The following is a 27,752-nucleotide window of genomic DNA, read 5'->3' as shown; positions in this document are numbered from 1 at the left end:
GAGCCTGTTATAACTTCTTCCTGGTTTAGTCTTGGGAGGGTGTATGTGCCTAGGAATTCATCCATTGCTTCTAGATTTTCTCTTTTATTTGCATAGAGGTGTTCATAGTATTCTCTGGTGGTAGTTTGTATTTCTGTAGGATAGGTGGTGATATCTCCTTTAGCATTCTTTATTGTGTCTATTTGATTCTCCTCTTTTCTTCCTTATTATTCTTGTTAGCAGTCTATAAATTTTATTAATCTCTTCAAAAAATCAGCTCCTGGATTCAATGATTTTTTTGAAAGGCTTTTTTGTCTCTATCTCCTTCAGTCCTGCTCTGGTCTTAGTTATTTCTTGCCTTCTGCTAGCTTTTGAATTTGTTTGCTCCTGCTTCTCTAGTTTGTTTAATTGTGATGTTAGGGTGTCAATTTTAGATCTTTTCTTCTTCCTCTTGTGGACATTTAGTGCTATAAATTTCCCTCTACACACTGCTTTAAATGTGTCCCAGAGATCCTGTTACATTGTGTCTTTGTTCTCATTGGTTTCAAAGAACATCTTTATTTCTGCGCTCATTTTGTTATTTACCCAGTAGTCATTCAAGAGCAGGTTGTTCAGTTTCCATGTAGTTGAGTGGTTTTGAGTGAGTTTCTTAATCTTGAGTCCTAATTTGATTGTACAGTGGTCTGAGAGACAGTTTGTTGTGATTTATGTTCTTTTACATTTGCTGAGGAGTGCTTTACTTCCAACAATGTGGTCAATTTTGGAATAAGTGCAATGTGGTGCTGAGAAGAATGGATATTCTGTTGATTTGGGATGGAGAGTTCTGTAGATGTCTATTATGTCCACTTGTGTAGAGCTAAGTTCATGCCCTGGATATCCTTGTTAACCTTCTGTCTTGTTGATCTGTCTAATATTGGTGGTGGGTTGTTAAAGTCTCCTATTATTATTGTGTGGGAGTCTAAGTCTCTTTGTAGGTCTCAAAGGACTTGCTTTGTGTATCTGGGTGCTCCTGTATTGTGTGTATATATATTTAAGATAGTTAGCTCTTCTTGTTGAATTGATCCCTTTAACATTGTTTAGTGGCCTTCTTTGTCTCTTTTGATCTTTGTTGGTTTAAAGTCTGCTTTATCACAGACTAGGGTTGCAACCGCTGCATTATTTTTGCTTTCCATTTGTTTGGTAGATCTTCCTGCATCCCTTTATTTTGAGCCTATGTGTGTCTCTGCATGTGAGATGGGTCTCCTGAATACAGCACACTGATGGGTCTTGATTCTTTATCCACTTTGCCAGTCTGTGTCTTTTAATTGTGACATTTAGCCCATTTACGTTTAAGGCTAATATTGTTATGTGTGAAATTGATCCTGTCATTATGATGTTAGATGGTTATTTTGCCCCTTAATTGATGCAGTTTCTTCCTAGCATAATGGTCTTTACAATTTGGTATGTTTTTGCAGTGGCTGATACTAGTTGTTCCTTTCCATGTTTAGTGCTTCCTTCAGGAGCACTTGTAAGCTAGGCCTGGGGGTGACAAAATCTCTCAACATTTGCTTGTCTGTAAAGGATTTTATTTCTCCTTCACTGATGAAGCTTAGTTTGGCTGGATATGAAATTCTGGGTTGAAAATTCTTTTCTTTAAGAATGTTGAATATTGGCCTCCACTGTCTTTGTGCTTGTAGAGTTTCTGCCAAGAGAACCGCTGTTAGTTTGATGGGCTTCCCTTTGTGGGTAACCCAACCTTTCTCTCCAGCTGCCCTTAACATTTTTTCCTTCATTTCAACCTTGGTGAATCTGACAATTATGTGTCTTGGGTTTGCTGTTCTTGAGGAGTATCTCTGTGGTGTTCTCTGTATTTCCTGAATTTGAATGTTGGCCTGTCTTGCTAGGTTGGGGAAGTTCTCCTGGATAATATCCTGGAGTGTTTTCCAACTTTGTTCCATTCTCCCTGTCACTTTCAGATACACCAATCAAACGTAGATTTGGCCTTTTCACATAGTCCCATATTTCTTGGAGGTTTTATTTCTTTTTACTCTTTTTTCTCTAAACTTCTCTTCTTGCTTCATTTCATTAATTTGATTTTCAATCACTGATACCCTTTCTTCCACTTGATCAAATTGGCTATTGAAGCTTGTACGTGTGTCACATAGTTCTCATGCCATGGTTTTCAGCTCCATCCAGTCATTTAAGGTCTTCTCTTCACTGTTCATTCTAGTTAGTCATTCATCTAGTCTTTTTCAAGGTTTTTTAACTTCCCTGTGATGGGTTCAAACATCCTCTTTTGGCTCGGGGAAGTTTGTTATTATCGACCTTCTGAAGCATATTTCTGTCAACTCATCAAAGTTATTCTCCATCCAGATTTGTTCCATTGCTAGCAAGGAGCTGCCATCCTCTGCAGGAGCAGAGGTTTTTAGAATTTTCAGCTTTTCTGTTCTGGTTTCTCTCCATCTTTGTGGTTTTATCTACATTGGTCTTTGATATTGGTGACTGACAGATGGGGTTTTGGTGTGGACGTTCTTTTTGTTGATGTTGCTGGTATTCCTTTCTGTTTGTTAGTTTCCCTTCAGACAGGTCCCTCAGCTTCAGTTCTGTTGGAGCTTCAAGGAGGTGACCTCTAGACCCTGTTTACCTGGGTATCACCAGCAGAGGCTACGGAACAGCAAATGTTGCTGCCTGATCCTTCCTCTGGAAGCTTTATCCCAGAGGGGCACCTGGCTGTATGAGGTGTCAGTTGGCCCCTACTGGGAGGTGTCTCCCAGTTTGGCTGCTTGGAGGTCAGTGACCCACTTGAGGGAGCAGTCTGCCTGTTCTGAGAACTCCAACACTGTGCTGGGAGAGCCACTGCTCTCTTCAGAGCTGTCAGACAGGGATGTTTAAGTCTGCAGAAGTTTCTGCTGCCTTTTGTTCAACTATGCCCCGCCCCAGAGGTGGAGTCTATTGAGGCAGCAAGCCTTGTGGTGCTGTGGTGTGCTCTGCCCAGCTTGAGCTTCCTGGCTACTTTGTTTACCTACTGAAGCCTCAGCAAGGGCAGATGCCCCTCCCCCTGCTGGGCCACTGCCTGGCAGGTTGATTTTAGACTGCTGAGCTAGCAGTGAGCAAGGATTTGTGGGCATGCGACCTGCAGAGCCAGGCAGGGGATATAATTTCCTGGTGTGCCATTTGCTAAGACTGTCGGAAAAGCTCAGTATTTGAGCAGGAGTGTCCTGTTTTTCTAGGTACAGTCTGTCACAGCTTCCCTTGGCTAGGAAAGGGAAATCTCCTGAACACTTGGTGCTTCCCGGGTGAGGTGACACCCTGTTGTGCTTCGACTTGCCCTCCCTGGGCTGTACCCACTTTCCAATCAGTCCCAGTGAGATGAACCAGGTACTTCAGTTGGAAATGCAGAAATCACCTGTCTTCTGCATCAATCATGCTGGGAGCTGCAGACCAGAGCTGTCCCTATTTGGCCATCTTGGAATGGACACCCCAAATTACTTTTAACCATAGTGACAATAACAAAATTCTACCCCATCTGCTTAATCTGATATACCCACAGAGCCCCATAATGTCTACTAAATAAGGGGTCATGGTGTCTGCACATTGCTTCTTATAGGGTTTGAGGTGTTGAGATTGTGGAATTCATTCTTTATACGTCACCATTGCTTTACAAGGAAAATTGGTGCACTACCTTTTATTGCATGTTCAACTCCTTATCCTATGCTTTCTTATATACAGCATTGCTCATTCCCTCCGAGAACTCTGCCTTCTTCCCTTCAGCCCATTACCAAGCTTGGTTTCTTGCCTTCCTTGAGGGTTTTCTTATATAGATATTATTCCTAAGAAATAGTTTCAGTGCTTTTCTGGAGAGCAGAGGCTTGAACCCAACTCATAGTGTAGAACCAGGCAGACACTGCTGGCCTTGTCTGCTGACAAGAAGAACCACAGATCCGGGGATTGAAACGAGATGTATATACCCTCCAGGCCCTGGTCAGCTAAGGAGGACAGCTAAGAGACTACCTTCTGTCTCTGTGCTGGTGGCAAGCTAGCCATACTGATTGGGCAGCCAGAAGCCCAAACCATCTGGACAGTCTTGGACTCCCAGACTGGTTGGATCTAGGTCTCATAACAAAGAGTATCCCCAGGCAAAGTCATGAGGCTGACTGTGGATTCCTAGGAGCAGAGACTATGCCCTATCTCCTTGGTATCCTGCTTGGCACAATGCCTGGCACATCAAGATCCCTCAGTGGATATTTGCCAAATCTTTAACTAGATAAGATTTTTTTCCATTACTCCTGGTCACCCCACACAGCCCTTGGGATTGCCAGGCATCTGTCTGTCCATACCTTAAGAAAGTGGGCGTAAGTCATCATCACTTTGAAGTTTAATAGGTCACCTCTTCATTCTTGGAGCTTTTTTTGTTGTTATTTCTGAAGAGGAAGACAAATGTTTAAGTAAAGAGTTTTTTTTTTTTTTTTTTGAGACAGAGTCTCACTCCATTGCCCAGACTGGAGTGCAATGGTGCACTCTCAGCTCACTGCAACCTCCATCTCCTGGGTTCAAGTGATTCTCCTGATTCAGCCTCCTGAATAGCTGGGATTACAGGTGGCTGCCACCACTGGCTAATTTTTGTATTTTTAGTAGAGAGGGGTTGGTTTCACCATGTTGCCCAAGCTGGTCTCGAACTCCTGACCTCAGGTGATCCACCCGCCTCAGCCTCCCAAAGTGCTGGGATTACAGGCATAAGCCACCATGCCTGACCTTGGATACTATTTTTTAAATAAGGAGACAAATAGCCATAGTGACCAGACAGTTGAACTCTCTCTGTGTCTTTCCTTGCAGGAAACGTTCATGGTGCAGTAGATATTTTTGGTTGCATTGTGTGTGTAACAGCAATTTTTGTAATTAGTAGAATTCTGATACATTCATGTGACTCTGTGTTTTAGGAAAGCTGGGCCCATCCTCAGGACCAAAAGGCAATTATTCTTGACTACTCCAAGTTGATCATGGTGACTGCATTCTCCTTGCTGACAATTGACTTAGAAAAATATTTGGGAACAATTATGACTCGTAAGGCACAAAGGTAAGATTTTTGAAAAGGGATGGGGGGAGGCCTGGGAAAGTTTTCTTGTTGACAAAGAAATATCATTCTCACTATGGACTTCACATTTTGTTGTGCGAGGTTGCTATGGTGAAGGTCGTTGTCACTGTTTTTTGACCATAAGGAGACAAGCTAGAGGACCAAAGCCAACACCCTAATTATTGCAGTGTAGAATTATGACAAGAATCTCATCCTTGCTGATGTTGTCGAGCCCCTAAATTTACCAACCCTAGACCCACGGTACCTCAGACTGCTCCTCCTTTGAGAAAATGATACTCTTTAGTTTTTAAGCCAGTTTTGGTTAAGTCTGTTACATACAGCCAAAAAATAAAGATGAGGAAGCCAACTCTCATCAGGAGATTGCCAAGTGGGCAAATATTCAGACTGAAGGGAGTCAGTTGAATACTTTCAATGGCAAATAGTCCATAGATCTCTGATGCATCCATTTGTCCATAGGGTCAGACAGTCAAGTCTTCCGGTGAGCTGTCTTTTTCCCTGGACTCTGCACAGTACACACTGCCAAATTGAAATCCTTTTTTTTTTTTTTTTTTTTGGAATTTAGGAATCTTTTGAGGGGATTTAAGCCGTGAGAACTAAGGGATTTCTCCCAGTCTTCTAAAGTCACAGTCTATTTAGGACTGCCTCCTCTGTCTGGTGGATGCCATGGCCAGGGTTCTGACATACCTGTCTTCCCAGCTCTCCACACTCTGGGTATGGGGAGGCACAAGGAGGGCTGAGAGAGAGGCTACCACTCCCTCCATCCCTGACTCCAGGGGCCACAGCCCTGGACTGTCAGCTAGTGGCTTTGCTTGCACATAGATGCTTTCTTTGGGGAGAAATAATTTTCTCTCTTGCTCTCTGATAAATTTCCTTTAAATTTGTCTCACTATGTTTAAGATCTTTTATCACTACTGGAAAGGAAATTGGTGGTTTCAGAAACTCTACTTGTACTTTTAACTCAATATGCCTCCTCCGTATACACTTTTGGGGACCTGCATTAGTTTCAAATGACGTAAGAGTAAACTGTCCTTCCCAGGCAAGCGTTTGTTGATGAATATCAGCTAACGTGAGACCAGGTAGGAAACAGGATTTAGATAGCGGGATCTGAGCATGAAGACAGTGGCACTTCCCGTGAGAGGAGTCGCTTATGAGCCTCTAGTTGAACACTGCCCTTCTACAGCTGGAAAAGGGAATCAGTTATTGTGAATCAAGCAAAGACTCATAATGGCATCTTAAAGATGAGAAAAGAACCCCCAGTTTGGTAATCACATATAGGCGTTACAAGGCAGAGAAGAGCCCAACAAAAGGGACGTTGATCATTTATGGAAGTGGATGTAGCAGGGAACTATGCTGAGATGCTGAGAAGTCACTATTTCCTGGGCAGCACTGAGCTTTTTGTCTGTCCTGTTTCAGGGAGAGAAGAGTTATAGTCTAAGAAAAAGAAGTCATTGCTCAGCTCTGAGTTTCAAAATAGTTTTTAAGTTCACAAGAGACGTAGTAATCTAAAAGTCAAAGTGCTTTTGACTTGTTATTACTAGGCAGGCTTTGGTGGGAGAGAATTTCCTCTGGGATTCCAAAATCTAGTTTTTTTATATCAAGAGCTAAGGTAGAGAACTTACCACATAGAGTTTATACATTAAACTTAATGTAGGAAAGAATGCATGCTGACCCAAGTACGGGTGTACAGTTCATACAGAAAGATGAAACCCTTCTCTGGGCAGATGGAGTAGGGAGAAGATGGAAAGAAAAGAGGACATTCAGATGCTGATATTAAACATTGCTCCCTGTCAATCTCATAATTCAGCACACTCAGGATGAAACCTTAAGGGTGAAAACAGAAACCGTGTTAAATAATATATTAACATGGTTAATTACACGATTCACACATTCAACAGATATTTATTGAGTGCCTTCAAAGTACCTGACACTGTTTTAGGTGTGTGACCTATATCAGCGAACAAAACAGTGATGCCTGCCCTCCTGGAGCTCATATTCTAACTAAGGAAAACAGATATAAAAAATAAACATAATAAGTGATTTAATATGATCTGGTGATAAAAAAACATAAGGATTCAAAGCTAGATTGGAATTCAAAACCTGCACTCTTAACCACTACACTATAGTTTTTCTATTTAGTTTTTTGACCATGGGAAATCTACAGAGAAACTTCTCATTAGTGATGCTAAACAACTGGGTCTGAACTGTTTCTGATGTGAGGGAGACACATACATGTAACATGTCTTGAACATGATGAGAATCACCCATGAAAATACATAAAGACGAGAAATGGCCCAGGGGAGGCCACAACCCAGCTGTGCATCCTGGAACCTTAAATTTCCTCTATGTTTTAAACACTGCTTTTGGAAAAGGAAGAGGCACCCACAAATTAAATCCAAATGTCCAAAAAAAAAAAAAATGGCCTGAAGAATGAGCAATGGCATACATCTGATTTACACCCGTGTCAGCTCCCTAGGAGAGCTGACCTCAGCTAGACCAGCCTTCATTCTGCAGGATCTGGCTGTTTGTAAATGTAAACCCACTACTCAGTCACTGCCTAATATTGCAGGGGCTTCCCGAAATATTCATTTGTATTACGTTGTTCTATTTTCTAAACTCACAACGGAGAAAATATTTAATAAGCAAAATTACCCATAACATACAATTTTATCCAAATTTCTTACAAAGATTGTCTCCTCCACACTTCAGCATCTAGTTGAAGCCACCAGGAAGGAATTACTGTTGTTATAAAATGTGTAAACAATTAATATATGAGATTCTCATTCATCTTGGCATCTGACAGGCTCACCTTGTATTCGAGGGTTCATGTGCATATACACACACACAACATGGAAGGTGCTTCCCCCAGAGTGGGTGACCATTAATGCAGAATTGAATTGTCAGTTTTCTTTGCTTCACCATTCAGCCTAAAAAGATTATCGCACCCTGGAGAGAATAATTGTCTGTAGATATGTAGCACATGTATTGGTTTGGGGTTGGGGTGCATGGAGGGAGTAATCTATCCTCTGATATGGTTTGGCTGTGTCCCCACCCAAATTTCATCTTGAATTGTAGCTCTCATAATTTCCATGTGTTATGGGAGGGACCCAGTGAGAGATAATTGAATCATGGGGGCAATTTCCCCCATGCTGTTCTCCTGATAGTGAATAAGTCTCATGAGATCTGACAGTTTTATAAGGAGTTTCCCCTTTCACTTGGCTCTCATTCTCTCTTTCTTGCTGCCATGTAAGATGTGCCTTTTGCCTTCTGCCATGATTTTGAGGCCTCCCCAGCCTCAAAATGAGTTCGTTAAACCTCTTTTTCTTTATAAATTACCCAGTCTTAGGTATGTATTAGCAGTGTGAAAACGGACTAATACATCATCCTTCCACAGATATGGAACATGATTCAGGCTTGATTAATTGTAATTCCTTCCCCTGGCCATGGAGATTGGCTCAGAGATGGACACAGCATCTTAGCCAGGCCAGCAAGAATCTTCCAGGACTTTTGGCATTATCTAGAAAGAGGTTTGTTCTTCCACTTGAGCCACTAAGCTGGTGGAATGTGAGCCTGGAGTTTGACAGCTTTGTCTCTATGTGTTTCCACCTGAGGACAAAGCCAGGAGGGTCTTGAGAGGTCACTTGAGACTCTGGCTATTGCTTCTTCTGAAGCTAGATGGCCTTCCCAGTGATATAAATTAATACATTTCCTTCTTTGCTTTAACTAAATTGAGTTTCTGTCACTTAATACAAAATCAGTGCTAATACATGATGATAAACATATGCTGCCATTTGTTAGTATCTACTATATATATATCTCCCCAGTGATATAAATTAATACATTTCCTTCTTTGCTTTAACTAGATTGAGTTTCTGTCACTTAAAACCAAATCAGTGTTAATACATGATGATAAACATATGCTACCGTTTGTTAGTATCTACCATATGCTAAGCACAGTGCTAGGTACTTTACATAGAGTGTCTCACAGTTGTACTCTTAGTTGGGTAACATTCTGTTTTAGAACAGGAAAATAAGAACAAGATAGTAAGATTAAGCAGCCTGTACAAGGGGTTATTAAGTGGTTCAGGCTCCCAAGTCCATGCTCTTTTCACCCTATCCTGACAGTAGGCAATAGCCGAAGCATGGTGGGAAATGGAATTGGCATCAGAAGAGTGAGTCACTTAGTAGTGACTTTGGATGTTTATTTACTTATTTCATAATACCTCATGAAGTAAAGAATATGAACAAGATTGGTAAATGATAAGTCTATGCCAATTTTTTTTTAAAAAATAGCTTTATGGAGATATAATTAATATACCATATAATTTACCTACTTAAAGTCTACCATTCTGTGGGTTTTAGAATATCCATAGATATGTACAGACCTCACTGCAGTCAATTTTAGGACATATTTCTCACATCAAAAACCCTGTACCTTTTAGCTATCATCCCCACCTCTTCTTATTCCCCTACTCCCAACCTAGCCCTAAGCGACCACTAATCTACTTTCTGTCTCTATAGATTTCTTTATTCTGGATTTGCATATGAATAAAGACATATAGTATGTGGTCTTTTGTGGCTTCTTTCACTTAGCATAATGTTTTCAAGGTTCATCCATGTGGTAGCATGTATGAGAACTTCATTCCTTTTTATTACACCAATGATTCTTGACCTCTCTTGGGATTAAGGGGTCTTTTGAAAATCTGCTGAAAGCCAAACATTCCTCCCCCTGCAAACATACATATGTAACAGTTTCCAAGGCTTCCTAGATCCCTTGAAGCTCATTCATAGAACTCAGTATAAATGTATAAACGTAAGTATCTCTAAAAGTCAGACAAGACTTTAAATGGCACTTCTTTTCAATGTGCTGTACTCTCTATGTGTGTGTAACTCTGGCCAAAATAGGCCCCACTAAAGCAGTATCTGTAAGGAGACAGCTTGCCTGGGAACCTAGTCCAAGCAGGGCCACTGGGTACACACCACCACCACCACCAACAGCTGCAGAAGTTCTTGATGGACTTTAGGAAGATACAAAAGGATTAAATGAGAATGACTAAACACACTATGAAATAAGAACTGTGTGCAGTTTACTATATAATAAACACATACGGTATGTTTGTGTAATAGGCTATAAATGATATACAAAGGGTTCTGGCAAGAGTCTCCAATTCCTCTTCACTAGTTACTGGTGAAATCTTATCAGGTGTGGCTGAGAAAATAGTCTCTTTTCTGGATGAGTTGGAGTTCTGATGATCTGTGGTTTCCCACACTGTCCTTGTAATCTAGCAGCCTGTACTTGGAATGTGTGGCTTCTATATATCCGGGCCATTGGTACCATCAAAGAATACTTCTTATCCAATAGTTAGTATGGTGGCTATCAGATAATTGAAAAAATTGGTTTAAGAGGAGAATTACATAAGAAAAATATATGTATTACCTTTAACATTTTATTTTTACTTAAAATATATTAGGTTCATATAAGCATATGAAGGTGTGAATAGTCTACTATTTCTGACATTCCAAATAGGACTTTCATGGGTTACAACCTGAAATGAAGATCTTTATTTCATACAGTTTTTCTGATCAGGGTTCTAAACCATTTTACTTGCATTATCAGCTACACCCATATTGCATCACCTACACTTTTTTCAATTTTTTTTTGTTGTTGTTGTTGTTGAAGTGGACCAGAACTTAAAGGCATTTGCTCTAGAATCTGAATACAGAATCTGTTTCTAGGTTTTTTCCCCTCTAATTTTTTTTTTTTTTTTTTTTTTTGAGACAGGGTCTTGCTCTGTCACCTACGCTGGACTGCAGTGTTACAATCTTGTCTTACTACTGCCTCAGCCTCCTGAGCTCATGTGATCCTCCCACGTCAGCCTCCCAAGTAGCTGGAACTACAGGCATGCACCACCATACCCAGTTAATATTTGTAATTTTTGCAGAGATGGGGTCTTCCTATGTTGCCCAGGCTGGTCTCAAACTCTTAGGCTCAAATGATCCTCCTGCCTCGGCCTCCTAAAATGCTGGGATTACAGGCATGAACCACCACAGCCAGACTCTCTGTTATAGTTGTCTTGTCTATACCTAATCTGATAGCAACTTTTTCTTTAGAGACTCCCCTCTGTTGAATCCTTCCAAGTTTTTCTTTTGTTTTTTGTTTTTTGGAGATGGAGGCTCACTCTGTCACCTAGGCTGGAGTGCAGTGTTGCTATCTTGGCTCACTGTAACCTCCACCTCCTGTGTTCAAGCAATTCTCTGACTTCAGTCTCCCAAGTAGCTGGGACTACAGGCACACACCACCACGCTCGACTAATTTTTGTATTTTTAGTGGAAATGGGGTTTCACTATGTTGGCCAGGCTAGTCTCGAAGTCCTGACCTTGGATGAACCACCTGCCTCGGCCTCTCAAAGTGCTGGGATTACAGGTTTGAGCCACCATGCCTGGCCGTAAACTAACTTTCATAGAAACAACTACCATTTTGCTCTCATGTTTCGCTCATATAATTTCAAATGAATTACATTATTACAGGAACAAGGCCAGGACACAGACTCTAAAAAGTGAAGTCTTGGTAAATCTACAGTTCAGTTGGTAGATCCAGAAGTAGAGAAGTATAGTAGAAAGAAGCCTACTAGCTACTAGTATTAAGAGATAAAATGAAATATATACGTGGAATATATGTTATATTATATATAATATAGTCATATATAGGGCTTTGACTTTAATACAATATGTACGGCTGTTCTAGGGGGCTGGGTAATAGGTTTCTAAATGTGCATGTAAACTAAAATTCATAATTCATATTTGAAATATATACAGATTCCTCTTTTTTTTTTTTTTTTTTTCGAGATGGAGTCTTGCTCTGTTGCCCAGGCTGGAGTGCAGTGGCACAATCTTGGTTCACTGAAACCTCTGCCTCCCAGGTTCAAGCAATTCTCCTGCCTCAGCCTCCGGAGTAGCTAGGATTACAGGTGTGTGCCACCACGCCTGACTAATTTTTGTATTTTTAGTAGAGATGGTGTTTCACCACAATGGCCAGGCTGGTCTCAAACTCCTGACCTCAGGTGATCCGTCTGCCTTGGCCTCCCAAAGTGCTGGGATTACAGGCTTGAGCCACCACACCCGGCCCAGACTCCTCTCTTAAAGGAAGCCTTTGCAGAATTCTTTTCTACTACAACGAAATTCCTCCTAACATAACTATTAGCATAGCTATTAAAAATCATCAAGTTGGTCAGTTACCTTCAGTGGATTTCTTCCTAACTACCCTCACTTCACACTGCTCATTCAGGTCAGACCTATCAGGGATGTATGTGCCAAGACCCACCTTCTCAGGGTGGGATGTGATCCTCACATGGCTGTCTTGCATGCCTCTGCCCTGTCTTTGTGACCTGAGGCATCTTCACGGTTAATCTGTCTACAGATATTAGGATATTTCTGCTTCTTTTCAATCTTACTATCACCACCTTGGTCCAATCTACCATTGTCTCCATTCAGATGTCTGCAGACTTCCTTCCTGTTTCCCAGAATCCTGTCTGACTCAACCCAACACATTCTTTTTTTTTTTTTTTTAAATACTTTAAGTTCTAGGGTATATGTACACAACATGCAGGTTTGTTACATATGTATACATGTGCCATGCTGGTGTGCTGTACCCATTAACTCGTCATTTACATTAGGTGTATCTCCTAATACTATCCCTCCTTCTTCCCCCCATCCCATGACAGGCCCCGGTGTGTGATGTTCCCCTCCCTGTGTCCAAGTGTTCTCATTGTTCAATTCCCACCTATGAGTGAGAACATGCAGTGTTTGGTTTTTTGTCCTTGTGATAGTTTGCTGAGAATGATGGTTTCCAGCTTCATCCATGTCCCTACAAAGGACATGAATTCATCCTTTTTCATGGCTGCATAGTATTCTGTGGTGTATGTGTGCCACATTTTCTTAATCCAGTCTATCACTGATGGACTTTTGGGTTGGTTCCAAGTCTTTGCTATTGTGAGTAATGCCGCAATAAACATATGTGTGCATGTGTCTTTATAGCAGCATGATTTATAATCCTTTGGGTATATGCCCAGTAATGGGACGTCTGGGTCAAATGGTATTTCTAGTTCTAGATCCTTGAGGAATCGCCACAGTCTTCCACAATGGTTGAACTAGTTTACAGTCCTACCAACAGTGTAAAAGTGTTCCTATTTCTCCACATCCTCTCCAGCACCTGTTGTTTCCTGACTTTTTAATGATCGCCATTCTAACTGGCATGAGATGGTATCTGGTATCTCATTGTGGTTTTGATTTGCATTCTCTGATGACCAGTGATGATGAGCATTTTTTCATGTGTCTTTTGGCTGCATAGATGTCGTCTTTTGAGAAGTGTCTGTTCTTATCCTTTGCCCACTTTTTGATGGGGTTGTTTTTTTCTTGTAAATTTGTTTGAGTTCTTTGTAGATTCTGGATATTAGCCCTTTGTCAGATGGGTAGATTGCAAACATTTTCTCCCATTCTGTAGGTTGCCTGTTCACTCTGATGATAGTTTATTTTGCTGTGCAGAAGCTCTTTAGTTTAATTAGATCCCATTTGTCAATTTTGGCTTTTGTTGCTATTGCTTTTGGTGTTTTAGTCATGAAGTCCTTGCCCATGTGTATGTCCTGAATGGTATTGCCTAGGTTTTATTCTAGGGCTTTTATGGTTTTAGGTCTAACATTTAAGTCTCTAATCCATCTTGAATTAATTTTTGTATAAGGTGTAAGGAAGGGATGCAGTTTTAGCTTTCTACATATGGCTAGCCAGTTTTCCCAGCACCATGTATTAAATAGGGAATCCTTTTCCCATTTATTGTTTTGTCAGGTTTGTCAAAGATCAGCTGGTTGTAGATGTGCGGTGTTATTTCCGGGGGCTCTGTTCTATTCCATTAGTCTATATCTCTGTTTTGGTACCAGTATCATGCTGTTTTGGTTACTGTAACCTTGTAGTACAGTTTGAAATCAGGTAGCATGATGCCTCCAGCTTTGTTCTTTTGGCTTAGGGCAATCCAACACATTCTTTACATGGCAGTCACAGTGGGTCTTTCTGAAATATGAATCTGATCATATCACTTTCCTTTTAAAGTGGATTCTTCAGCACTTCTCATTCACTTAGAGACCAGACTTTTCAACAGTACCCTTCAGATCCTTTGTAACATGACCTCTTCTACCCTTCCAGCCTCCTTGTGTCACAATACTCTTCACTCACTCACTATGTTCTAGCTATTTTCATCTTCTTTCAGTTTCTTGTGTATCCTATACTCTTCTCTACCTCCAGATCTCTGGTTCCTTTGGAACATCACCTGCATTGTCACTCAGTTGTCCCAGGGAGCCCTTCTCTGACTGCCCCCTGGCCCCAGCCTAAACTCCCACAGCATCCTATACTACCCCCTTTTTAATGTTCTTCAGATGGAGAGTTCCTAGTCCAACAACTGACTCTCCCAATAGACCTTAAGATCCATGAGGGCAAGAGGTATGTTTGTTGTGATCATTACTGTATCCGCAACACAGTATCTGACACTCAATAGATGCTAAAAATTATTTGTTGGATCAGTAAATGTATATCACACTCTTCTCAGTTATTTATCTTTGAATGGGGGTCTCTTGGTAACGCAGAACCCTAACCTGTAAGCACCGAAGTAGGCTAATTAGTAAGGAACCTTTTCATGCCCACTAGATTACAGTGGGGAACTAGGAGCCTTGCACGCCACCAAGAACACATTTTGAATTCATTTCTTCCCAGTTCTCTTATCTTTATGTCTCAAATTCATCGACCTGTCTAAAGAGTCCTGGGTTCATTCTCTTGAGAAGGTTCTGGGGGATTCCATAGTTTAATTTACATTTGTATCTGCCACTTGTAGAGCCCATTAAAGATAAAATGACAGTGGCAAGAACATGGCTGTGGAGAAACTGCCTGAAATCTGCCAGCGATTATAGCCAGAGTGACTTCAGTGTTTTTTTTTTTTAATGTTTGGATCTCTTGGTTCTCCATGAATGTAGTGACCTTGTGGTGACTTACACCTTTCATTCAAAACTGACTTAGAGACAACTTGGGTTTCAAAGACTATAGCAATAACTTTAGATGTGGGACTTGAATTTCCTTCTCTGTGTGCTCACCTGTTTTTTGTTTATAGCTACACACATTTTTCTTTTATTTTTTTAACCTGGAAGAGGAGAGGCATTGTTTCAGATATCTCAAACAAGGTTGAAAAATGTCTACAGTCAATTCTCAGGAAAAATGACCCTTTCTGTCTAGTAGTCTCTCTTATTTTAGTTCCTTGTATTTATATGAATTTCCTTCCTTCTCTTGTACTTCTTGATTTTCATGAAATGTGTACCCGGTACCTACCTGTTCATGAAATCTGTACTCAGTATGCTCTCTGGCCAACTACTTCCCAGTCCCCTGAGAACACAGCCAGTCACATTTCGGAGGTATGGAGAAGCATCTCCTCTCTCCTGCCATGCAGACTGACTTCAGTCTCCTCAACATCATTTCAGTCAACTCTAGTCTTAGGCTTTGACATAATGTAACCGCCCAATGTGTTCACCTTGCCAGCTGCCTAGACAGAGCTGATTTATGAAGACAGGGGAATTGCAATAGAAAAAGAGTAATTCACAGAGCCAGCTGTGTGGGAGACTGGAGTTTTATTATTACTCAAATCAGTCTTACTGAGAACTTGGGGATCAGAGTTTTTCAGGATAATTTGGTGGGTAGGGGGGTCAGTGAATTGGGAATTCTGATTGGTCAGGTCTGAGATGAACTCATAAGGAGTTGAAGCTGTCCTCTTGCACTGAGTCAGTTCCTGGGTCAGGGTCACAAGACCAGATGAGCCAGTTTATCAATCTGTGGTGCCAGTTGATCCATTAAGTGCAGGGTCTGCAAAATATTTCAAGCACTGATCTTAAGTTTTGCAATAGTGATGTTATCCCCAGGAGCAATTTGGGGAGATTCAGAATCTTGTAGCCTCCAGCTGCATGACTCCTAAATCATAATTTCTAATCTTTTAGCTAATTTGTTAGTCTTGCAAAGGCAGTCTAGTCCCCAGGCAGAAAGGGGGCTTGTTTTGGGAAGGGGCTGTTAACATCTTTGTTTCAAAGCTAAACCATAAAGTAAGTTTCTCCCAGAGTTAGTTTGGCCTATACCCAGAAATGAACAAGGACAGCTTGGAGGTTAGAAGCAAGGTAGAGTGAGTTAGTTCAGATCTTTCACTGCCTCAGTTATAATTTTGCAATGGTGGTCTCAACAATGTGAGGCTGTATCTTTAAAAGAGAAGGTAAGTCACAAAATAAAGTATAACCTTATATTTGCAATGATAATTGAAATGAGGTTGCTTTGGTATAGTGAAGACTAATTTTTCACTTCATTTTCCATTGTAGGGCCATCAGTAACTTCCTGTATCTTCTTTTTAGCAGACATCCTTGACCGCAGAGGAGAAACTGGCAATTTAAAAACAGCCAGATATCTGGTGCCATTTCAAAGTCATAATAGAGACCTGTGATACCTTGCTGTAGTGTTAGACTCAGTTTATGTCTTCCATCTTCCTTTGGTAGACAGAAGAATTAGTCTGGTTTATGATGAATTTTGTATATGTTTACTGGAAAGTGTTCTGCCTTAAGGACACTTTTCTTTTTTATTTATTTATTTTTATTTATTTTATTATTATACTTTAAGTTCTAGGGTACATGTGCACAATGTGCAGGTTTGTTACATATGTATACATAGAAACTTTTCATCATAGCCAAAAGCACATTGCAGGAAGATGCCCTGCAAAGACCTGTGTGTGCTTGTAATGTGGCAAATTTCAGACATCGGAGAATGTGGCTTTCTCTTGTGTTTGAAAGTGCAGAGAGTTTTATGGATTCCCAGATGCCAGGCTAAGGACGATTAATATATAGTCTGTTGGCCTCAATCATCTCTAGCTATTCATCACCCGATGATACACTCAACCATGTTCATGAGTTTAAAGAATCAGAAAGTGAGAAAAGGGTAAGGGCAAATGATCTGAAATACATCAATGGAAGCTCATTTCTAATTGGTGCTATCGTTTAGGTTTATGACAGGTTCTTCATAAACCACTATGTGTGTGTAAAACGCATCAGAGACTTCTCACACCAGACCAAACCAGACTAGACAGAGTTATTTCACACAGTAATCACCAAACATTCCTATCTTTTGAATATAAGGAGCCAATCTATTGTAACCTCCTCTGCAAACACTATTGTATTTATTCTTTCTCTTTTAATGCTTTGCACTTAACCTGAATGGCTTCTTTTATGTGTTCAGTTTGACAGAACAGGATATAGAAAGCATCATTTGATTTTTAAATTTCCATTCCTGGGTAGATGTTTTAGTTATTAAAAAAATAGCTCAACCCTATTTGTTTGAGACATATATGCAGGTAAATGGGTACATCTATCTATCTATCTATCTATCTATCTATCTATCTATCTATCTATCTATCTATCTATCTATCTATCTGTTTATTTATTTATTTTGTCCTTCTGTCTCCCTGTCCACATTTGTGCTTATAGATCTGTGTCTCCGGAGATCCATTCGCTCAGCCATCAGATTAAGCAGACACCCATGGTTTACAATGGTAAGCAAGCCCATGTAGTTAAAAAAAAATGTTGGTGAGCAGGAAGAATATACAGGGGTATGAGTCTGCACTGAACAGAGCAGGAGCAGCTTGCCCAGGGAAGTCAGAGTCACACCAGGGGTGTGGCGGGAGCATCTACCACAGGACGGTTGTGTCTGCCAGGGTCACTAATTATTTTGCAGTCAGAAAGTGCCTGGTGAAAGGCTTAAAGGAGAAATTCAATGCAGTTTCCTTTTATCTGCCTCTCCAATTGATGTCTATACAGAGCAAACAGGGCTCCCCAAACACGCCAGTCTGTTTCAGATACACAAGATTAAGTAGCTAGTGACATTCAAGACCAATCGGCCCACCCAGGAGGACTGAAACCAGTGGAAAAGCTGTCAGATTTCGCCTTTTCTCCATTAATCTTAAAGCTTTTCAGTGGTGCCAGGTCGCATCTCCATCAGACAAGCTGCGAAAAGTGTCCTGCAACTTTCTACACCCCCAACCCCCACACCAAGGAGAGTAACCCTTTCATTGCTGAGCTGATCTCTTAGGATATAGGGGATTCTTTTCACGGCCAGAAACAGATCTTCACTGATTCCACTGCTTTTCAATACTGGAGGAAGCTGGAAGCAGAAGGTGGGGTCCTTCTTCCTTACAAGTTCGGAGCTGGTCCACTCCCTGGAGGCTGTGCCACACAGACCCCAGAAATCAGCTGCCCTTGAGAAGAGATGGCTTTAGGGGTGACCGTGAGACAACTAAGGAAACAGGTGTTCCCCTAGTAGTCTGGACGTTTCACCTACCTGACACAGTGCGTGGAAGGAGAGAGGGAAAGCTAGAGGGAGGGAACGCAGGGAAAGATGAGAGAAAAGAAGAAAGAAGGTGCAAATAAAGAGAATGAAGTGTGAATTTGTAATGGTCCTTTCCCCATGCCTCATTTTAAATCCCTTTGGAAGCAGGTGATGACCTGGGCAAGAGGTCGCCAATAAGGAGCAAAGGGACCCGCCTGCCACTCTTAAGCACAGTGCCTGCTGAATCAGGATTTCCAAGGCTACGGCCGAGTGCCTGACTGGGGGCTGTGTGTGCAGATGCCACGAGACGGACAAGACTGAGGATGCAGGCGAGCATTTCTCGGTGCAGTCAGGGGTGGGAGAAGCCTGTGGCTTCCAGAAACCCAGCTTTGCCTTTGAAGGCAGAACTCAGAGAACTGCTGGCTGGAGGGGGCCAGGGTCTTTTCCTCCTTTCTATTTACCCCCGAAAGCCTTTTCTGTGGTGTTTATATCACTGTCAGCCTGAGTCTACCCCAACAATAGGTGTCTGAGACAGCTGTGGGCCCAGTTCCTACAGCTGGGGTTGATTTGTACCAGCAGGTATAGACTGATCCCGTTCAAAATCGAAACTCTGGCCTCACTAAAATCTTTCACAGCTCATATAGTTTTAATACACACACACACACACACACACACACATACACACACACACACACACACTCTTAGTTACAAATCACCCATTCTTGAGCAGCATAGATCACTCTCTGGATGGGTTATCTTTATCTTGCTCCTGTTAGTAGGTGTGTGCTTCCCCCAGCTCCCACCCCACCCCAGATGGCTGCTGGCAGCAAGGCCTCAGCCTGTTTCCCATGTGCAGGGATTATAAAATAGACCTCTGGGTGACTTGTTTTAGGGCAACTTTCCGTACAGTGCCTAGACTCGTTTAAATATCTTTTATTACATCGAAGAAGTCACCCTCCACAGCAGTCCTGGGGAACCAGGCCATCACCCAGAGTTATAGCATCACTTATATATTAAAATGTTAATAAGCATAAAACTATGCAAAGGTAGACTTGTGGTGTTGTCAGTCTCACCTCACCTGTAGGGAACAAGGGAACAGATGTGCCACTCTTGTGTGTATTAATATCTTTTCTCAAAGGAATATTAACCCAGAAGGAAACAAATAGGCATAATTATATCTAGGCATAATGACATATATATTGAATACTACTACTTTTGTCAGTATTATGCAACCACATTTATCCTGACTGACCATTGTTGAATACTTTGATAAACACCCGCTAAAAAAAGGTGCCCAGCATAAGACTGTGCATAGAGTTGATGCTCAATAATTTTCCAATTTATTATGTGCATGTCCTGACTAGTGCATTCATTATACAAAGCACTTAGGTATTTGTATGGAATGTAAATTCTAGTATCAGCATCATCAACCCTCTAATATTACAGTTAAGAAAAAGATAAGGACTCCCACAAAGGGAACTTAAAACCCTGAGGCCAGGTGTTTTGTCTAGGAATTTAACAGAGGCTTTGTGTGATAAGAGTCTGTCTAGGAAGGGCCAGCACTCAAGATTGTATTACCATTACAATGGCAAAAACCGCAATTACTTTTGTGCCAACCCTATATAATCACCCTGTACGGCTGCAGTCCAGTCTGGGTTGCGGGGCCAGCAGATCATGCTGCTTAACATCTACTCCGTAGCATCTCAAACTGAGGACACAGGAGATCCCAGATAGGTAACTGGTGAAGGAATTGAATGAGCATCTGAGAAGGTAGCCAGCTTCTGGACACAGGTGGCCAGCAGGATATCTACATAGGAGCAGCCTCTACTACTTTTTGCTTTTAAATGTGTGAACACATGTTGGCATTCTTGCAGAAATTCAGAATTGGGCCAGTACTGCTTCCTGTTAAAAGGAGAAAGCAATCACTCCTTGGCTGCTGGTGACTGGGGAAGAAAGGTGAAGGGCCTGACTCTGCCCTGTGTGGACCTCCCCACACAGATCCTTACACAGCAGGTTGCTACAATTGCCTCCTCGCCATAGAAAGGGAAGAGAAACAGGGCAGCTTTCTTCTGTCATCTCTGTCTTCATCACAGGCCCTCACACTGACAGCTACTCAAAGGGCTACTGTACCTTGCTAACCAAACTCTTGGACCCTTCCAGGTGGATAATAAGATATTATTTCTCGATCACTCCATATAGGATTTGTATCTTTTGGGCATATGTGAATTTAATATCAGTGTTAGAACTTTCTCAGTGACTTCCAAAGAAATCTATGGTTTAACTTGATTTGTATTATGAAAGGAAAAAAGTTGTAAGCAGTGTAGATTTAGAAATAAAGCAGTGGGAGTGGAAAAGCCAGCAGCCCAGCATCACTTGTTTAAAACTCTTTCTACGATTGTGAAGAACCTGCATTTTTCCAGAACTTGTCTCTTTTACCTCCCTTCCACCTCATTCTATATTTTGACCTTTCATGACCACACCTCCTACCATCTTTATAGTCTATCTTGTGTGGGTAGGGACCTGTTTTGGCCAGATCCAGAATCATCTGGCTCCTTCCCTTTCTTGGTTCTTTTTACTTTACATATTATTCTGAGCATGGCTCACCCCTCAGCTCCCTTCTTACCTTCTCCTAATCGTAGTCAGGACAATTATTGTCAGAAAGAACATCTAGTTTTAATCACATTGAAATATGCAGTAACATCCAGTTGAATAATTTTCAATAAATCTCTACTAGGAATTGAGCTATTTTTGCCCTTAACTTTCTTGATAGCTTCCTCAGATAAGCAGCTCATTTGAAATAAAATGTGTTGGGGGCATTTGGAAACCATCCCTGCCCTCAGCATCTTCTAGGCCAGGCCTTGACTTCCAAGGCTTATCATAGGCAAGTTAGAAGTTTCAACTGATAACTTGATGGGACAGGAACAGATGGGGCAGGGCTTCCAGAAAAAAGGCCTTAGCCAGCCTGGAGGCAGGGGCCTGGGGTCCTCCCTGAGGTTGCTGATACAAGTTGGATTCTTTATTGCTCACATGAAACAGCCTTTATGGTCCACACACTGGGCCTCCACAACAATGGATTTTCAGTTAACAATCTGAGGGGGTTATGGTATTTGTTAGATGCCTTAAATGTATATTTTCTGGCAAAATCGTTTCTGTCAAAAGTCAGGATAAGTCAAGGGATATTCTTGAGGGGAATTTAATGCAATGGAGAGGCTTTCAACATTTCAAAAAGTGTTGGCAGTAAAACATTTGTTCATAATAAGACATGAACATTTAAAAATATTTAAAAGTGCATTTGTTTAGTTGTCAAGAAGTGTTTCAAACTAATTGACTCAGTTGGATCTGAAGAAGTTAATAAAAGGGGTTTTTGAGGGTGAATATGCCCAATCTGAAACACAAGTGACTTTAGGAGCTTGCAAATGCTATCCCTATGTTAAGCACCTAGATCACCAGAAAACTTCATTTTTGTATTATATTTCTCTGGACCCCTAGAGACTCAACTTTACAGAGTTAGTCTTTAAAAGAGCTTGAGAGACTGGGTGTGGTGGGTCACTCCTGTAATCTCAGCACTTTGGGATGCCAAGGCGGGCGGATCACCTGAGGTCAGGAGTTCGAGACCAGCCTGGCCAACATGGCAAAATGCCATCTCTACTAAAAATACAAACATCAGCCGGGCATGGTGGTGCTTGCCTGTAATCTCAGCTACTTGGAAGGCTGAGGCAGGAGAATCACTTGAATCCAGGAGGCAGAGGTTGCAGTGAGCCGAGACTGCACCATTGCACTCCAGCCTGAGCAAAAAGAGCGAAACTCCATCTCAAACCAAAACCAGACAAGTTTGAGATAAGCTATGGGGGTTGTGGGGGTGGAAGGGAGGCGGTATAAGAAAGACGCCGCTCTCTTTCTCTTTCTTTATATGTGTCTGTGTGTGTGCACTCAGAACTGCCTCAGTGAAGTTGCTTACTGCCTCATACCTAAGTATAGTTCAGGAGCAAGAAAATGTTTGTCTAGCCTCCCCTGAGTAGACATCAAGAATGATAGAATCCACTGTGTTTTACCTTAGACTTGAGCTTGCTAGCATCTAAAGCCAGGATTTGGGCTCCATTGCTGTTATCTTTCTTTGCCAGAGCTTCTTGATATGATTTCCCCCTTTGAACTTGCTCTTGGTCATGCCAAGGTACTGATATATCTGTTCCAATGCTTGTGGTGACCTTACCATCAAGACTTTGCATGTTATCTGTGGTATATAGAGTGTAAACATGCTAGGAAGTGTTTGGATGGATTGGAAGGATTCTGAAACCACTTCTTTTGCTTTAGAATAAAAAACATCCAGAACTCTGTGCTTGTGGAGTACCTGGAGAACCTTCCAGAGGCCCACACAGAAAAAGACCTTTGATTTGGTCACTGGAACTGCTCTCAGCATACAATAGTCCTAACCTCCTTTGGCTGCTCTGCTTCTTTGACTCACTTCCTGACCCAGACTTCCATTTAGAAAGGAAAACTATGTTTCTGGTCTTTTCCCAACAGGCTGTTCTGCCTGGTTGGCTGTTTAAAGATGTGGTGCTTTGTGATGTGTTGCATCTCAGGGCATCTTTGAGGCATTTCTCCTGACCACCCTGCTTGCAGCTGCCTACTTCCTCTCCCCTTCCAACAGCTGTTCTGATGTCCTGCTGTCATCCTCTCAAGCAGACAAGCAGTCTCGCTGCAGCTAGCATCCATCCTGTCAGTGTCGGTGGGCTGGCTGCATTCCAGGACATGGGTAGACGGATACAAGAGGACAAGCTTGGGAACCAAATGTTGGCAAGGGAATGGAATGAACACAAAGCCCTTTGCTAGTGATCATCAAGGAGGGGTGATAGGAATATCTCTCTCAGTTGATGACCTTTGAATTCTCAGTCTCTGGAAGAACTTTGACATCCAAGGAGCCTTTGTGGGCTAATGTCCTCTAAAAGGAATCTTTGTGTGATAGCGTCCTCTAAGGGCACATGTTTTCTTTAAAGGCTTGTTGTTTTGCAAACTCAGAAAGGTTTCTCCTAGCTCTAATAAGCCTGTGGCTTCCCAGCAACCTGGACTTAGACCCTGTATATTCCAAAAGCAGTGATCATAGAATTAGACAAGCGAAGAAGCTAATCTGATTGTGTACATAGTTTGTAGCATGTGTTAAACTTCAGGGTAAGGAATGTGTAAAGTGGAGAAGAAGTGGCAGCTTATACCTTCCTACCCATCTTTCAGGATGAACTGAGAGTACTGATGTTCCTTTCCTTTCAAAACTGGCACAAGGAAAATTTTGGAGAAGAAATTGGAGGTCATGCCACAAATCCTGAGCTGGGGAACCACATGCTGTGGTGGAAATAGGAGCACAGAGGCTAGATTTCCAGGCCATTTTGCAGTGGGAGGTGGATGGGACATTGTGATAGCTTTAGTTTTCAGGAAACAGAAATGAGAAACAGAATGGAAAATGGTGAGACAAATGCAATTGACATTTGTCATTTTTGGCTACCTAGTATATGAACTACCTTTTGTGTCTGAGAAATTTCCTCTCTAAAGACCAGAGAACCCCCTTCACTAGCCCTCCCTGCAGCTCAAGTGTAGGTGTGTACCTTAGGGTGGATCCCTCAGATGTACCACCCCAGCCTTGGAACAGGGAGCCAGTGGCACAAAGAAGCAGAAACAGGAGATAACCCATTTGGTTGTAGTGGGGGCAATACTGCCAACATTCAGCTCCCTGGGTTCCATGGGAACTGGAGAGCCTCACTGGTCTTGGGTCTCTGCTCCCAGCTGTCTTCTAAGCCCAGTGTTCTTGAAGAGTTTGTGAGCTACCTCATATCCTTTGAAAAAAGTGTATTTTCTGCGTAAGTCAGACATAGTTTCTGTCGCTGGCAAAATGAAACTTCAAAATGAAACCAGAGCTGCCTCTGACTCTCACCCCACATATTTGGATCAAACTCAGATTTCCTAGAACAGCAGCCTTCTGATGCCCAGGCCTCAGTCCTGAACTTTGGAGGCTACAACCTGGCCTGCTTATAGACGGGGGACCAAATGAAGGTAAAGAGGAGATGGGTGAGGAGAGGACCGGGTGGCAGGGACATATGATCTGGTCAGGGAACAAGAGCAAGCAAGTGGCAGCACTAAGGGTTCAACACAGGGAGGGTCTGAGAAGACTGAGGTGTGGGCAGGGAGGCGGGCATGGTTTGTGACTCTGCTAGATTCAGAAGGTTGAGGATGAGGGACTCACCCTGAGTTGTGTTTGCCCAGGAGGCCCGACTGGCTGAGCAGGGCAAGCCCAGGGTAAACAGAGAAAAGCATGCCAGTTTTCTAGATGAGGAAGGCAATGTGTCAAAATCTCTCACTTTGGCTGAATCCTAGAAATAAAAATGGGCATTAATGAAAACACTGTTCACATTTGAGTAAAGTCTGTTGTTAATAACAAAATACCAGTGTTTCTCCCAGTGGAGAAAAGCAGAACTCTACGAATGACCATGTTCTCTTCTTTCCTGTGCTTTGGGGGCTAATGTTGATAACTGTGGTTTAGCACATTAAAGAATAAGCCATGCAACCCACCATCTGGAGAATCTATGCGATTCCCCTTCAATCGGAGCTGACTGTACACACACACCTTGAGACCTAAGCAATCTAATAGCACCAGATATTTCCGTAGGAAGCAAATTAATTAGACATTTCTCTAAAGATATAGTCCAGTTGGGGTTAAAAGTTGGAAAAGTTCTTTGTAGTACTGGGGACAAAGGAACCAAGGTTGTATTTGAAGCAGAGAGTGGTTGAAATTACGGCACAACCTGCAGGCCAGGCAACATTCTGGAGTCTTTTTTTTAGGCTAAGGATAGGTGCTTGGTTACCCAATTGCTGGAATTAGTACTCCAGTTACCTATACAGCCCTCCAATATTTAGAAGAGTGGCCCAGGTATTAGGAAGAGCATGGCAGAGACTTATGAATTTTCAGAGGTAGAGGAATTCATTAATTTATCTATGCATTTGACAAATACTTATTAAACACTTTATATACTTTCTCACCATGAAAATTGAGATAATGCTCTTATTTAATCCACACGATAGCCTGAGATAGATCTATTTGTTATCCTCATTTTACAGATGAGGAAACTGAAGCAACTGTTCAAAAAGAGGATATCAAAAGGGACAGGCATTGATGATGTTATCAGAGCTTCTTTCTAGGGAATCTCAGCCTCACATGGTGGAGTATGACCAAAGGAAAAAAATAGGGCTCTCCACATACTTTCTTGGCAGTCAATGAGGGTCAGGGTTGATTTTGTATCCCTAAAATGTCACATGAAGTTCATAGGCACTTCCAAAGGGGCAGTCTAGCAAGTAAAAAGTAGATGTGGGGCTGTGTGGAGTCTATTGTTTGGGTAATCTTTTTCAAACAGTAGGAATATACCAGCTTGTAAAGATTTGCCCACTTAGCTTCAAGTCTCTCTGAATACATTTCCCCCTGCTCTATGAATAGATGAAGACATACAAATGGAACTCTTTTGATATTCTTAAATGAAAAACATGATATGGAATAGCAGATAAATACAAACAATTTCTTATCCAGCGAAGAGCTCCAGAAATATTTTGACTTCATTTAAAACAGTTATATAAATATGTGCTGGTGGATTTTTTTTCTAAACCAAATACCCTGAAGGATTTTAGTTGTCTATATACAGCTTCTTGCTTGTGGAAAATGTTGACTTCCTGGTTGTTTTGACTTGTTGTGTTCACCTGAAATTTTGCTTTTGCAAAGTAGCTTTTCTTATGGTTCAGTGGCATTGCCTGTCCAGTGACAGGAAGTGATGTTCTTATTGGGACTAATACGTGTTATGGCCCTAGAACCAGCGAATCTACCCCTGCTTTTTTCCACATTCTTCTTTCTATAGAAGAGAAGGGAATGGGATTCCACATGGCATTCACTGCTTTGGGCATACTGAGATTTCATTGCAAAAGGAGAAACAGCACCAGCAACTAAGCATTTTAGCCCATTTTATTTTACTCCTTCTATGATTCTTTGCCACTTAGCAATGCCAGTCAATTGATTTGGGACTGGAAATACATTTCTTCTACAATCTTCAAGTTTTCTTTTATAAGAACATAACTTTTATCTGATACTGTTCCCCACTACTCTCCTTTCAAATGTAATATTTGTGTCAGTGCTTGAAAGTGAACTGAGTTGAGTTCTCATGGCCCATAAAAGAACATATTCAAAATGTATCATTTTCTTCATGTCACAGATAAAAATAAGATCATTAATTGTATATAAAATTTCCATATGATTAAAAAATTTTAATTTTGCAATAATTTATGTTAGATTTACATTAAAGTTGCAAGGAAGGTACAAAGAGTTTCTGTATGCCTTTCACTCAGTTTCTCCTAATGTTAACATCTTACATAATCATGCTACCATTTTCTTTTTTTTTTTTTTTGGAGACGGAGTCTCGCTCTGTCGCCCAGGCTGGAGTGCAGTGGCTGGATCTCAACTCACTGCAAGCTCCGCCAATTGGGTTTACGCCATTCTCCTGCCTCAGCCTCCCGAGTAGCTGGGACTACAGGCGCCCGCCGCCTCGCCCGGCTAGTTTTTTGTATTTTTTAGTAGAGACGGGGTTTCACCATGTTAGCCAGGATGGTCTCGATCTGCTGACCTCGTGATCCGCCCGTCTCGGCCTCCCAAAGTGCTGGGATTACAGGCTTGAGCCACCGCGCCCGGCCCATGCTACCATTTTCAAAACTGAGAAATTGACATTTGTATTTTGCTATTAACAACAGACGTTACTCAAATGTGAACAGTGTTTTCATCAATGCCTATTTTTATATCTAGGATTCAGTCAGGATACCACAGTGTATTTAGCTCAAATGTACTCTACAACTTTATCAAATTCATGTATTAGTGTTAACAATTTTTTGATGGAGACTTTAGAGCTTTCTATATATAAGATCATGTCGTCTGCAAGCCAAGAACAGTTTAATTTCTTCCTTTCTGATGTAGGTGCTTTTTATTTCTTTCCTTTCCCTGATTGCTCAAGCTAGGATTTTCAGTACTATGTGGAATAGAAGTGGCAAGAGTGGAGATCCTTGTCTGCAACCCCCACCACCCAGATTGAAGCGATTCTCTTGCCTCAGCTTCCTGAGTAGCTGGGACTACAGGCACGTGCCACCACACCTAGCTAATTTTTGCATTTTTAGTAGAGACGGGGTTTCACCATGTTGGCCAGGTAGGTCTTGGACTCCCGATTTCAGGTGATCCACCTGCCTCAGCCTCCCAAAGTGCTGGGATTACAGGTGTGAGCCACCACCCTTGGTTGGTTTATGACACTTTTTA

The 27,752-nt window shown here is 41.7% G+C and overlaps 1 long non-coding RNA gene across 2 annotated transcripts in view; it reads left to right on the top strand.

The window, feature by feature from the left end:
- Positions 1-27,138, top strand: part of LOC135971100 (uncharacterized) — a 47,691-nt gene extending 20,553 nt beyond the window's left edge. Inside the window, exons 3-6 of one of the 2 annotated variants that reach the window (XR_010587184.1) lie at positions 17,593-17,657; positions 18,599-18,759; positions 24,375-24,484; positions 25,532-27,138. This is a non-coding gene — a long non-coding RNA (uncharacterized lncRNA). Of the gene's footprint in view, positions 1-17,592; positions 17,658-18,595; positions 18,760-24,374; positions 24,485-25,531 lie in introns of both variants that reach the window. The other variant, XR_012413659.1, reaches the window with a different exon arrangement.
- Positions 27,139-27,752: the final 614 nt, after the last annotated feature.

The sequence above is a fragment of the Macaca fascicularis genome, chromosome 6, assembly GCF_037993035.2.
Source record: "Macaca fascicularis isolate 582-1 chromosome 6, T2T-MFA8v1.1".
Taxonomy (NCBI): Eukaryota; Metazoa; Chordata; class Mammalia; order Primates; family Cercopithecidae; genus Macaca; species Macaca fascicularis.
Note: the sequence above shows the minus strand (reverse complement) of the source record. Positions and strands in the feature narration are given on the sequence as shown.